This window comes from Pinus tabuliformis, chromosome X (assembly GCF_031772625.1).
Source record: "Pinus tabuliformis cultivar Carrire ecotype Pingquan chromosome X, CPIR1, whole genome shotgun sequence".
Lineage (NCBI taxonomy): Eukaryota > Viridiplantae > Streptophyta > Pinopsida > Pinales > Pinaceae > Pinus > Pinus tabuliformis.
The window spans coordinates 876,211,626-876,225,735 of NC_142308.1; positions in this window are offsets into that span (position 1 = coordinate 876,211,626).

The window sequence follows — 14,110 nt, forward strand, 5'->3', positions numbered from 1 at the left end:
GACTTGGGATCATGATCCAAGGTTTTTTTGTAAGATATTTAAATTAGTATTGGGGATTTGGCCTAAACCTTAATGCTTATACTCTACTTCCATAGAGAAACATGCATGATAAATATCATGCACCCATCTAATAGGGCCAACTTCTTCCTTCTTTGGGCCTCTACTTCCTCCATACCCTTCTCTTTAAGTACTCTTAAGGAGTCTTCCTCTATGTGAGCTCTCCTAATCTACCATAGCTCGTTTGAATGTTATATCAGTAGCTTTAAACCACGTGATAAAAAGGTCTAGAGATATTCACAAATAACGAATAAGGCAACACCATATTCATCAACCTAGAATATAGCCATAGGGCTATCAATGAAGACTCCCACAACCTACACTCGACATTTTATTCACTAACTCATAAAATGAAATAAAAGGTTAAGAGTTAAGGCTTATCTTGTGTTGCAACCAAGTTGAAGTATAATTAGGGCCAAGTTGAAACTAACGACATTCATTGCCTTCCATTACGATGTTAGAAATTAAATAACGGAGTAATGGAACACATAAAATATTGTGGAAACACAAACACAAAAAAACATAAAGCAAGAGAGACACAGATATATGTAGTTCACCTAATTTGAGCTACATCTAGGGAGAAATAGTGAGTCCTTCCTTTTATATTATCTAGCAAAATGAAGAGATACAAACTATAGCAAATCCATTGTAATTTCCTCTTCGCTCTCACACAGTCTCCTCTCTTTTTTCTCGCACAAACTCATACACATCCGCAATACAATTCCCTCATATAAACCAAGGGTTTCCTTCTAGGGAGAAAAACTCTAAATTAACATAACTTCTACTATTAGATTTTCTGCCTAATGAACAACCGAAATTGACTATGTAATTACAATATTTTACAAGGCAAATTTTCAAATCCCCCCTCCCCCCCTCGACGACAATAAAGAGGGGGGGGGGTGGTAAGGGTGGGGGGAGTGGAAGCCCCCCCACACCTCACCATTAGGGACTGGGATCCAACCATGACCAAAAGAAAAACATTAGAACAATTAGGAAGATAATCAAGCTCCACACCCAACACATGACTATGTTAATGGTCATCCTAGTTGCCTCTACGGTTGTTAATGGTCATCCATCATAACTGTGTTAGTGGGAAGGGTCACTGTTGAAAATAGCTACAAGAAATGATAAAAATAGAATCCATAATATTCCAATTTTAATATGTCCTTGAATTAAATTCGAATTTAGTCTCACCAGCTGCTTGAAAAATAATTAATTAATTCATTATGGATTAATTAGTTGGAGAAATTCAAGTTAGAAGTCTTTCTACAGTCATGCAACAGTTATCCTTTAAATTAAGGAGATTATCTCTTAATTAAGGAGATAAGGATCAGTTGTATTTGAGTTGTAATTAGTTAGCTTAGTTAACTGAGTTATGTCTAGTTAAATTAGTTCCAAACAGTTTGAGGAACTAATTATGAGTTCAATCAATTAATGCATGCATGCATGAAACTAGTGTACTCCAAATAACTGAGGATTCTCTCATAAATAACTCATGCATGTCAGTTCAGACAAAGACACAGTAGAGATTAAAGAGAGGGACATTGTACTATCAGTTGGAGGAATTTTCCTATAAAGGAAACTCATCCATGCAGAAGAAATAAGGTTCCTTGAGGACTACGCAGTTTTACAGGGTGTGAGATCAGTATGAGTGATCAGTGCTACAGTTGGTAACAGTAGGATCACCCAGGAGAAACTGAGCAAGGAAATAGGAGGCTTGGAGGGCAGAGGAGAAGGCTTGTGAGAAGCTTTGATTACCTATGAGCATCCAGGAGGATTGTATTAAGAGCTGGTTAGATGTGAGAGCTAAGGCTTTGTATAATTCTGATGTATTTCCACCTTGTATGATAATACAGATAGTGCAGTTTTTAGCTGAGGCTTTCCCTTGAGTATTTTATGTGTTTCATGTGCATTGATTCTTCTTCTTCTGGTTATATGTGTTCAGCTCGATCTTGCTCAATTTTAAGCTTCCGCAAGTTTGATAGTAGAAGTAGATTATAGTATTTTGCTTTGGTATATTGCATTATCGAGTTAACCTACAATCAGATTTTCTACATAGATCTCAGAGGTAGATTTATAGAGAATTTGTAGGAAATTCTACAGTCACATTATTCAAGTTTGTGTCCCTTCAATCACCTACTAAATTCTTAACAACCTCCTCCCTCCATACCAAACATTGTAATGTGGAGGATCCTCTTTCAACCACCATTTGCACTTGTTGATACCCATTCTAGGGATTATTTAATTATTAACAATGATCTAATTGTTTGTATTATTGTTGATTATTTAATTATTATTAATTATTTAATTGTTAATATTTTTTTTTTTGTCGGTAAAAACTAAATCTATTAAGAGAAAATATAGTACAACCAAACGTTACATCCAAGAGAAGCAAGAGCCTAGGCAGCCGGATAGGATGTGTTATCCACCTCGGCTCCTAGGGGTAGAGAGAAGAGCGAAGAACGTGACAAGAGGAAACTGGAAGAGCAGAGTGACAGAAGCCAACCGGGAACCGGAAATGGTAGGACTAACAACCTCGGTTCCGGGGAAAGAGTGAAGCAAGCAAGCAGTTACAACTGGACACTGGAGCTTGAGAAGCATAAAGTGCTATCCTAAAAGAGTAGGGGTTTCGACACGAAGCTTTTTCCCTTTCCTTTTTTTAACTTCAACCCAAGCACTTTGGGGTGGATGGGTGATAACAACTTGCAGATGGTGGTCCTGCACAGGGGGGGTCTCCTTATCTGAGTCCGAGGAAGAGGACAAATGGACACGTTTCTGAGCACTGGCTATATCAGAAGAAGGTACCAGGCCTTTGGAAGAAGGGGCAACAGAGTGAGGGGCCTGAGACAATTCTTCATCGCTGTCTTCGTCTTCAGAACTGGAAGAAGCAGAATCCCCGACTGGAGGGGGAGAGCAAGGCGCCCATCGTTTGGACTTGGGCTTGGATTCGTTGGCCTTGTTCTTTTTCGCCGGGCGAGAAGGACATGTGTTCTGCAAATGCCCAGATTGTTGGCAGTGTCTGCACCGAAAAGCAGTGTTCTCGTAATCCACCGTCTGGGTCCAGACAAAGTCATTTATCTTGAGATTGACTTGTTCTGGAAGACCTTTGCTCAGGTCTAACTCCACACATACTCTTGCATATGAGTAGAGACCTTTTGCTGCCCGCCACAAATCTCCATGGATGAAACTGCCCAATGCGTCTCCAATAGCTCTGAAGACACGAGTATTCCATAGGTGAGCCGGTAAGTTTGGAAGTCGAATCCATACCGGTGTCTTGGTAATGACAGCCGTGGCTGGATCAAAATCTGGAAACCACGGAGTCAAAAAAAGCCCTGCAGTTCCCATGAACCAAGGACCCTCTTCTATGGCTTTTTCATAGTGCTTAATATTGTCAAAGAGTACAATGAAATAACCTTTCGAGCAAAAAAAGACCTTACAATGATGCGTCCAGTTTTCATGGATCCATGCGTAGAGATCCTGAGATCGGGGCCACAGACCATTAAATCTGCATATGAGGGCTCTTTCTGCAAAATCTTGATGCTGGGAAGCCAACTCTTCATGCATGAGCTCGACAGAGGGAACATCTTCAGCTCTTTCAACCAAGAAGACCTTAGATTTAAGGGCTTTCGGGGGTTTGGGGTTCTCGGAGTGGATTGCGTCCTTGTATGAGGAAGGCCGAGTGGAGGAAGATTGTCCCGCTGCTCCTCCTCTCAGCCGGAGGGTGGCCACCACCGAGCTGTTCCTGGAAATGCTGTAAGCAGAGAGGGATAGAGGGTTTTCAAGTTGTTTACCTTGAAAGAGAAGACGCAGAGAGCTGGATGGGATCCCTATTCTGCGCTCTAAAATCAGTATGAGGTCATGCACCAGGTCAGAAGGGCGAACCCATTGCATGATGGTCCTGCCCGCAGGCTGCATAATTTGGATCTGAAAGGAGTCAGATAGGGGTTTTGACCCTATGCAAAGCTCTGGATCTGGCCGGAGCATGGATTCTTCTGCTCTCTGTATTGTCAGATCTGGCGTATCTTTGTCCGATCTAAAACAGAGACTGCGATTCGGGAAGCAAGAGGATGCCTCAGATCCATACCAAGACCCTGCAGATGAAGCATATTCCGGCTCTCTCGTGCTCTGAGAGCCAACAGTTGCTACCTGCTCTGACTGTAAGCATTCTTTCCGCTCTGGCCCCAATTTTAAGCTATTGTCCTTTTGCATGCATAGATCCGCAATAGCGCTGCACAATCTGTTATTTATGCCTTCGATCCGCTTCCTGGACTCTGGCCGTGCACGAATATAAGTTAGATCCTTCAGATCCCAGCCAGATCTACGTAGTTTGGGCTTTTGCGATGAGGGAGGGAGCGGATCTGCATAATGCAGTCCCTCCCTACCCGTTCTCCTTGCGTTCTGGGTTTTGGAGAACCTGATCTCTAAAACTCTTACGGCAGACAAATGAATTTGTTCTGAAACGCATTTTACAATCTCGATCCACCACAGGGAGATACCCTCTTCGAGTACCCATGCCAGGAGATGTACCTTCTCTTCGTGGTATCGTTGAAGATTTGTGGATCGTCCCCGGTCCAGTATCGCAAGAATGTCTTTGACGTTGAGCCCCCCAGATGCGTAACAAAACAGATCTGGGTTTTGAGGCATATGGCGGCGGGAGAGAAGCCAATCCTCTGAATGTACAGGCACCAGAGAAACCCTTGCCGCTGCGCTCACCGGCACTCCATAGCTTGGCTCGCCTTCGGCTTTTGAGGCGTCCTTGGGGACCGATGCAGCAGCTACCAGCATACGGCGCGAGTAAACCCTAGCCAGAGCCATTTCTCAATCCTGAAAATTTCCGAGATCATTTAATTGTTAATATTATCATCATTACCTTTTGTAATTACTATTTGCATAATATTTAAATATTTATGAGATTGATGTTTAGTATAGGTCTATTTTACAATGTACTTATCATATGAAAAAAAACATGTACATATAAAATGTAATATCCCACTAATATTCATTCAATTTCATGCCATGTAAGCAAAAGACTATTTATACAAAATGATGAAATTTTAAATTTATATTGTAAAATAACCATAAAATTGTCTTTTCCTGTAAACAAGTGGTATATTTCTAACTAAGATAAATATCGACCTTTTATACAACATTGATTGAAAAAAGTATGTGTGCCTACAAGGAGAGGAAATGAATTGGACATTAGAAGTTGATTGAATTATTGTTAATCCTCTCCCCCTCGTCTCTTTATAAAAACATAATAAAATAAACAAGAGTTTGATACAATAAAAGAATTGTGAATATTTAAAGATGCAATAAAAATGACACATCTTAAACATTTTTCAATCCCCTTTAATTCATGTAATCATCAATTTAAAAGAATGTAATATATTTCAACAATGAATGAATAATCCAACCATGTATAGGTAAAAAATAGACAAGGTTAACAATTAATTAAATGGGACATCAACTCCAAAACTTTCACCATTCTTTTTTAATCATTCCTCCAGACATAATTTAATTATTTAATGGTGGGCTCACAACTCTAGTCATTGATAGTCATATGCAATAAAAGAAAACCATATTTAATAATGAGATATATATATACAAAGTACCCTCAAAATTGGGGACCTCCCTGCTTGATTTGAAGAATGTGTCTTGTTATTTCTTTAAATTTTATTTGTATTTATACACAAGATAAGTTAAGAACAAATAATTGTATGCATGTTCAACAAATGACCACAAAATTAGGCCCATGATACTAAAATATTACATCAAACATAGATATCAAGTTTAAAAATATATATATTTCACATCCAACGAGAGCAGCGATTGTTTTGCCTCAAGAGAAGCCAATAGATTGCAGTCCCTTAGTGTTGATTCAAGGGTTCCTTATCACAAATCATAGTCCTTTAGTGCAGATTCAAGGGTTTTCTTCGCATGTTCATAATGGATGCCCCTTCTTATGTGGCCAATCCCATCTCTAAAAATAACAAAGTTGCCAAATAGTCAAATGACATTCCCAAGATGAACTTGGTTTCTTCAGTGACACCTTGGAATATTAGTATCCTAGAGGAGAGAGGCTTAATAGGTAAATTTACAAGGCTTTGGCCCAATCCTAACAATGTCTTCGAATGGACTACTAAGAATTGGAGTGAACCTGACCTTGTTGCGGTGTTTTGTTGTGGGAAAATGTTTCTTTATTTTTATTTTTGAAAGCAAAGAAGCTAGGGATCTTATCTTCATGTTTGGTCCTTACTTCATGGGATCTAGGGGAATGTTCATGTCCCACTAGAGCTTGAGCGGTGCATTTTTATCAATTCTTGATTATGGTCTCTTTTTGTGTCATTTTGTGTAAGCAATTTGAAAGAATCTTCTCTTGTAATCAAGAAGCAATAAGATTAAGTTTTAGAAGGTTTAGAGTTGGATCCCATTCTTTTTGTTCACTTTGATGAGAGAAGGATTGTTTTTGTTTTGTAGTCTAGTTGTGCTCTAAATTTCTAAAGTAGATACTCCTTATAGCTCTCTTCTATGCATTTGTTGCAATATTTTCCAATGTATATGTATTTCCCAATTATTGTAAATAAAAAATAAAAAACATATGAAAATAAGTAACCGCAAGCATATTAAAAGCAATAACAACAAGCATACATTATTTATTACCTTTGTGCATTTTTGCTATGTTGTCTCAAGATCTACTCCTCGTGTCTTTTTCTAATGAGAGACCCCCTTAGCCCTTTTGAAATCCTTGCAAAAAAACTAATTACAATTTTATAAATCTCAAATTGTCATTTTTATCTCTTTTATGTAATGCTCCTTTCCATTCCACAACAACAGAGAAAAATGAAGTCATAGCCTACCATGATCCCCCATTGGTTATCAACAAGAAAAAGGGGGTCAATAGATTAATTAGTAGATAGTATCTTAATAACTGGATAAAAGGTGGTAGAGTCACTTTAGAAAAAATATGTAACCCATGGTATTCTTTTGCCACCCATGGTAATTTGGAGAGGGAAAAAATATAAAGAAGAGGAGACTTGAGGGAAAAGTGTATGTGAGATTTGATTATTGAATTGACAAAAAGCTCGAGTAGCTTGTGAAAAGCAAACACTCGAGTTTTGATAGTTTCAACATTGAAATACACACCTTAGCTGGTGGTGAGTTGGTGGTGAGTTGGTGGCAAGTTGGTGGCGATTGGTTTCAGTGGTTGTTGGGCCACTCTAACTAATCAATAAAATTATCATCTTCAGAAAATATCGAAATGACATTCCAAGGAGGTTGAATCAGTAGTGATAAAGGAGATCAATTTGTCTACCTAGAAAGGTCAAATTCTAGTTGCATAGAGGTCAAATTACATATTTTACAGAGGGCCAAACTTATGGAGTTGCAGGGGCCAAGTTTCTCTTAAAGTCAAGGTTTGAATCTATGGTGTTGTTGGGGATGAGTTTCTCTTGTTTTGTAGAGGTCAATTTTCTAGTGTTGTGCCGAGTTTTTTGTGTGTTGCAGTAGCCAAGTTTTCGCTACAAATTGGAGGTCAAATTAATATTTTTATGGGACAAAATGATATTCAAAAGGCAGATGAAATTAATTGTTTCCAAAGGGTCAAGTTGCCTATCTCATGGAAGATTGATTTGTGGGTTCCTGAGGATCAAATTGCAAAGTACCAAATAGCTAGTGGAGTCAAAATTGAATTAACCAAAAGGGTCAAAATCGTTGTCTATCAGAGGGTCGAAAATATATTTTTTAGGAAGTATGAAGTGCTAGGGTTTGATTGCATTTTCTAGGAGGATTGAATACCCCATGGAGGATGAGTTGCAGGGCTAAGGACTTAAGCCAAGGTTTTTTGAAATATCCCCATTAGGTTTCCTTCCAGATTAATTGATGTAATTTACTCTGAAACTATAAATAAAATAGTTGGAGCTTGCAGTGGTTTCTCTATGAATTCTGGAATCATGTTTGCAATTTATTGTTGAATCTCTTGGCAAAAAATTATAGTGAATTTCTTGAATTTAAATTTTTGGAAATTAGTCAATTATATAAGAGGGATATTATAGTGGTATTAGAGATGTGCATTTCGTCAACCTAAAGGGTTACCATAGTTAATGACCCCAGGAGATAGAGAATTTGTGACTTACAAAAGGAAAAATAAGGGAAGAGAAATCCATGATCCGAGATCGAAGGAAGAAGAAGGAGAAGTGGGAGATAGTGAGGATAAGCCTTAGGAAAGTATCAACCACACTCTAGATTACTTGGCTATATGACAAGAAGAGATGGTCTAGACAATGAAAGCTCTCACTCAATCTATGGCTAATGCACAAGGAAATCAATTTGACATTGGCGTGGGAAGTTCAAACAAGACATTACTTGGAGGATCCAACAATCATCATGTTGAATCCAATAGTACATATAATCCAATTCCCTCGCCAATAAACAAAAGCACATCTAGACCCTTTATGTCAAAATTCTTGGGAGAACAAACATGCAATCAGTAGGGGTAGGATGAATATTTTTCATGTTATACAAGGGAATATGAAGCACTGAGGGTATATTTTCATGCAACCATGTTTTTAGCACTCCGTAAATTTCCCTAGGCCGAGGAGATAAATTCCAGAGGTAACCACAAACCACTTTTAGGTTAGAATCTAGCCCTTCAAGCCTTGGAGAGGTCTCTCTCATGTAGTATGTTCAACTAATATGATATTAGACTAGGTATTGTGCTTACTAAGGTAATTTTTTTTAAGGATTGTTGGTAAGAAAGGAGACATATCCATTGGGCATGGAGTCATGTCAAAATTATTATGTCTAGTGATATGATGAAGAGAGAAAGGGTTATTCCACAGTGGCAAGGTAGGCAGTCTTGGTGATGAAATCAAGTTAAATCGTTGTAGGAGGGTGAGTGTAAGAAAGGTGGAAACAACACTTAGACCATCAAAATTGTAGATGAATTCTAAATGTTTCTTTAAGAGGAAAACATAGATTACTTGGTAAAACTAAATCATAGCATCCCTTAGATGAATTATGAGTTAAACATCTGGTTCTTCCACGCATGAAGATATACATTCAAGATATGTAGAAACATAAGACAAACTTAGAATTAGAAAGAAGCACAACATTATCAAGATCTGACACATGAATCCCTGCAAATCACCTTCTGTCTTTCATTCACTGGCAAAAATATTCATAAAGTACAATGCACTCAAAGTGTCTTTCTCTCCAATCTAACCAACAAAACCTTCTTCTTAGATTTTTACATATTATATATCAAAAAATTTATATTCCAAGCTAGCTAGGTTGAATTTTCCAAAAGGAAACTAGTTAATCAGCTAGATACATCGAACTTTTCACCTCCCCTGCATAAAAATAGGAACTAATTACCTAATGCAATTTTCAACTTAATACAACATTAAAATTAGAAATACTCAAAACCAATCACTAGCTATACCATCCTAAGGAGTTATGCCACCTAACAACATGATTAAACAACTTTTGGGAACCAAAAAATTAGAATATACAAGGAAAAATCAAGATTGTGTGAAAACACAACATTTGCTGTAAAACTCCTAGTTTCACAACAAATTTTGCAACACCTCAAGTTCTTTATATTTGTGGTCTTCCTATGACAAAAAGAAGCAATTGGGTAGTCTCAAAATATCCTTGTGATGGTAATGAACTCCTGAAACATCCTTTGAAATGGTTGCATACCTCCTGATCACCTGTAGCAAACTTTCGCAACAAACTGTCAACTTTCGTAGCACCTTCAAAATTATGAGTATATGATGGCTTCTTCTGATATAAAGAGTTGGAGGCAACATGTAAGTGTTGTGACATCCTTATAACACCCCACAAGAAAATCAAAACTTCAAAATTTCACTATCTCATCAGCATAAAGGACCATATAAAATTTGCAGAATGTCTTTGTTGTGTTTTTGCAAACTCCACCAAAACTGACCTATTTCTGACTTCTTAAGCAAAAAGACAAAATTTAGAGCTTAGTGGCATCCTCCGGATGAAGATTTAACTTTGTACTGGCCTCTGATAGTATATACAACTTGCCCTTCTTCCTCTTTCTTCCATATTTATTGGCCTCGGTAAGTTGTTGTTTCACTAATATGAGTCTCCTTTTGAAGACCAAGTTTTGGGTATACAAACTTCTCACTTGCCTATGCAGAGGCAAGGTCCACTTCAACTTGTGTTTAGCCTTATCAAGGACAGGTTCAAAAACTTGTAATTTCTTAAGAAAATTCAACTTATCCCTATGATATTTTTTGCAAGCCAATCTACCTATTGTTGAACTCGTTCAAGCTATTCCAACAATTTTTCAAACTCCTTCTACTCATCGAAAACCACCATATGTTCTGGTTGAATAGTCTCCTCCATTTGCGTTTCCATCTCAGCAACAAACCTAGTCTTGGGTCTCCTTGATTTCTCAATTGTCACCTATACATCTTCAACATCTATGATATGCTTGTTTTTGCCTTTAACAATCTGTGCCAATTCTCTCCTTGATGGTTCTCCTTCACTAGGGTGGGAAGCTTCTTGCGACCCTTTTTGTTGGAGTTCTCTATTTTCTTGTTGCAAATATACTGCCATTAGATGAGCTTTTTTTATCTCATCTTGCAAATATTTATTTTTCTAGCCCCTTTCATCAACTTCCACTTCTTCATGTGCATTTTCTGATTCAACAACTTGAACAAGTGTAGGATCTACAAATAATCTCTTGGTTGAAGCCCCTGTTCTCGGTCCCCAAGCCACTGTTTCTACCTCAGGTGAGAAGTGAAGTTTCTTGGCACTTCTTTTATCAACTAATTCGTTCTCAGTGAAAGGATTTTTGACCGAGCTAGCTACTGCAGGTGTGGCCTCTTTGATTGCAACTGATGGGGTATCTCTCTTAGTCCTTTGGCTGTCAAAAGATTGTGTCATCCACCCTGAAGAGATAATAAATTCTTGCCATGACTGCTCCTTCTTGTCAAGCTCCTTTATCACTAGCAATTTGATCAATGAAAAATGAAACAAATTAGGTTCAATCTCACTCCCTTTTGCCTGAACTCTATCAACCATTTTGATAAGACTCCTAAATAAATAATAAGGAAGATTCCAAGGTCTTTTGCTTATAAAATGCACTAGGAGTCTTATATGATACTAATGAACTTTACCGAACCTCCCTTCAGATGTGAAATACCTTTGAATGACCTCCAACATTTTACTATGGTGGTCCTATAAATAGCTCCTTGGAACAACAGACCCATACCCCTCCTGGTATTGTGGTTTGAGAAAGTCTTTGAAATAAACCAAATCTAACTCCATACCCTGAAACTGTCATGTCCCTTCTCAAACACATTTGTAGAAGGGTGTTTCCACACATTTTTGCACAATTTTGGCTAAGGGAAAGAACCCAGCATTTTTGACATATGGACTTAGGAGGAAATTCGACTTAATTTGGTTGCTAGTGGAAGGTGGGGGCCACCCACGTGGGAATTCGAACTAGGTCATTTAAATGGCTTGGAGGGAATTCAAAGTGCTAGATGGAGGGGCCCACATGAGGCAAGGAAGGCCCACAAAGATAAAAGGAAGAGAGAGCTCTCATTTGGATTCATTCTTACACCTTGCAATCAAAATTACTTGGTTGTTCACTCTGCTGTTTAGCTGAATCGACCGACTGCTTAGCCATGAATCTCTCAAGCAGTAGATTCAGGGGACCTTTCGTGCCCGCCCTAGATAGGCAGTTCCATAAGTATTTCAGGAGCTTCAGGAGTGTGTTACAACACTACCATTCAGCCACAACAGGGAGTGTGTATTTCTGGCTAGCTGGAGAATACGCAGGGGGAGTTTGGAGCTATCAATGATCAAGCATTTGCCAGGAGAGTCATAGGATTGGGAGAGCAACAAAGGGCCAACATTTCTTGTGAGTTTTGGACCTAGCAGAGCCAACATCCCGGTAGTTCGAATTATTGGCCTTGGGGACAGTGCAGAGGGTCAGTCCAGCATTTTCACGGAGCTAAGGAGCAGGTTCCGTAGGCTAGGAGCCCATCCAGGGAGTTAAGGGATTAATATAAGAGGTCATCCCAACACTTTGGGACCATTTTCGGGAAGATTTATAGGCAGATTCGAGCAGGCTGAGTTTTGCAATTGCAACTGAAGTTGGGCTCCAAGGGGGTCAAATTTCAGAAGTCTAAACCAACCAAATTCCTTTATCAGTTTTTCTAGGTTTTTTGATAGGAGTCCGTGGTTAAAATTTCAGAATTTTTCAGACGTTATTCGGGCCTGAAAATCCAAATTCTTATAATAGGGCGAATTGCTAGTTAGCTCGGGATTCACACCATTTTGTGGGTTCGACTTTAACTCAGAGATAGGCCAAACCCTTTCTAGGTTTTTATGGGTTTGGGTAAAGGAACTTGAGGCTAAATTTGCAACATTTTCTGAGCATCGCAGTTGGAGTTTATTGCAGTCCCTTTCCAGCCAACAGTGTAGTTTTCTGGGCGGCGCAATGCAGATTGGTGCAGCAGTTGGACAACCTTTAGTTCAACCATTTTCTCACCTGGGTTTGGTCATGATTGTCCATTGAGACAAGCCCAGGTGCACCATCTCATTATCCATTGTATTTTGCCCTCAAAAAAGTAATAAAATGACTCAGTAATTCTTTATTTGCAGCGTTTCCATGGGTGTTTAATGTGTATTTCGTTTTTATAATTTGTTGCACAAATTATTTTCTTTATATCACTTGTATTCCTGTTTAGGATCACTACATAAACCATTCCTCACCATACAAAGGGATCTCAGTGGAATCAACTATTGATTGGGTTGTGACTGGAAAAGTAAGTGCTCCAACCTTTGCCTACAATCCATCAAAACCCTTGGCAAACTCCTTAGTCACTTGTAGATTGTACCCCTTAATATTTTCACAAAACCTCAAACACCCCACCTGCTCAAAAGCCACTCTGATGGTTGGGTATGCATTAATAATTGTGACATATTGTGGCTCAAACCGAACAATGGCACCTCCCTTGTGCTTCTTTTCCTCTGGAGTTGACATGATTTTTTTTTTTTGGCAATAGTGAATAGTTTAGGGTTTTAAGCAACTTGTTTTGTGCAACAATGTAAGAACAATAATAAAAATGACTCTTTCAAGTTAAATCTATGATGATGACTAAGAAACAACAAACTCTACACAAGAGACTAATCAATGCAGACATTCTTCAGAAAAAACTCTAAGTAGTTTGCAAATTTTAATTGCTAACAGAGAACTTTAAAGAGACATTCGCGATGCTAGAAACACGACACACGAAGAAATTAGTTTTCTAACACCTTTTAAGCTCAAACACCTAAGGCGAGAAGCTTCAATTCAGTTTTAATCCTATGGCATACATTGCATGTGGACACTACACAAAGAAAACGTGGGCTTGGCAACGACAAATGCAAAATATGGAGCACTGTGTGGAATCACAGCAACAAGGATAAAACACAGCGAAATAGGGAGAAACACAGTGATTTCAAAATGCAGCAAAGATAAAATTATCTATTTTGTAGGCTTTCAATGGTTTTTGCTAGCTCATACATGAAATTTGGAGATTCATCTGGGATTAAGGAATAAGGATAAGCTTGGATTTGCACATGTGAAGGAGAATTGACCACTAGTTTGCGAGAAATGCAACGTTGTGTGGAAACGCAGCGCCCATGCCTCTTTTCACAACAAACCAACATGAGCACACCACAGCTTCCCAATGTGAATAAGCCAAGAATGAGCGATGCTGGATGAAGTTAAAGGTTCAAATAATCTTCCAAAACAACCTGGAGAAAAAATGATAGCGATGATTGCAATTTGAAAATGTAAATGATGAATGCGCAACACCTCCTGGAAAACAAAGCGCTTGAGGAAAGGCAATGAACTGTCCTTATGACCATTGTACTTCTTCTGAGGTCATGACCTATCATGAAATGACATCTAAACTGACTCAATAACCTCCAAATTTGTGCCCATGATGATAAAGCTTGGAAACAAAAATCTTTTTTCATGATTGCTTTGAGGTAGACTCGACCTCTAGAATTAGGTGTCTAACTT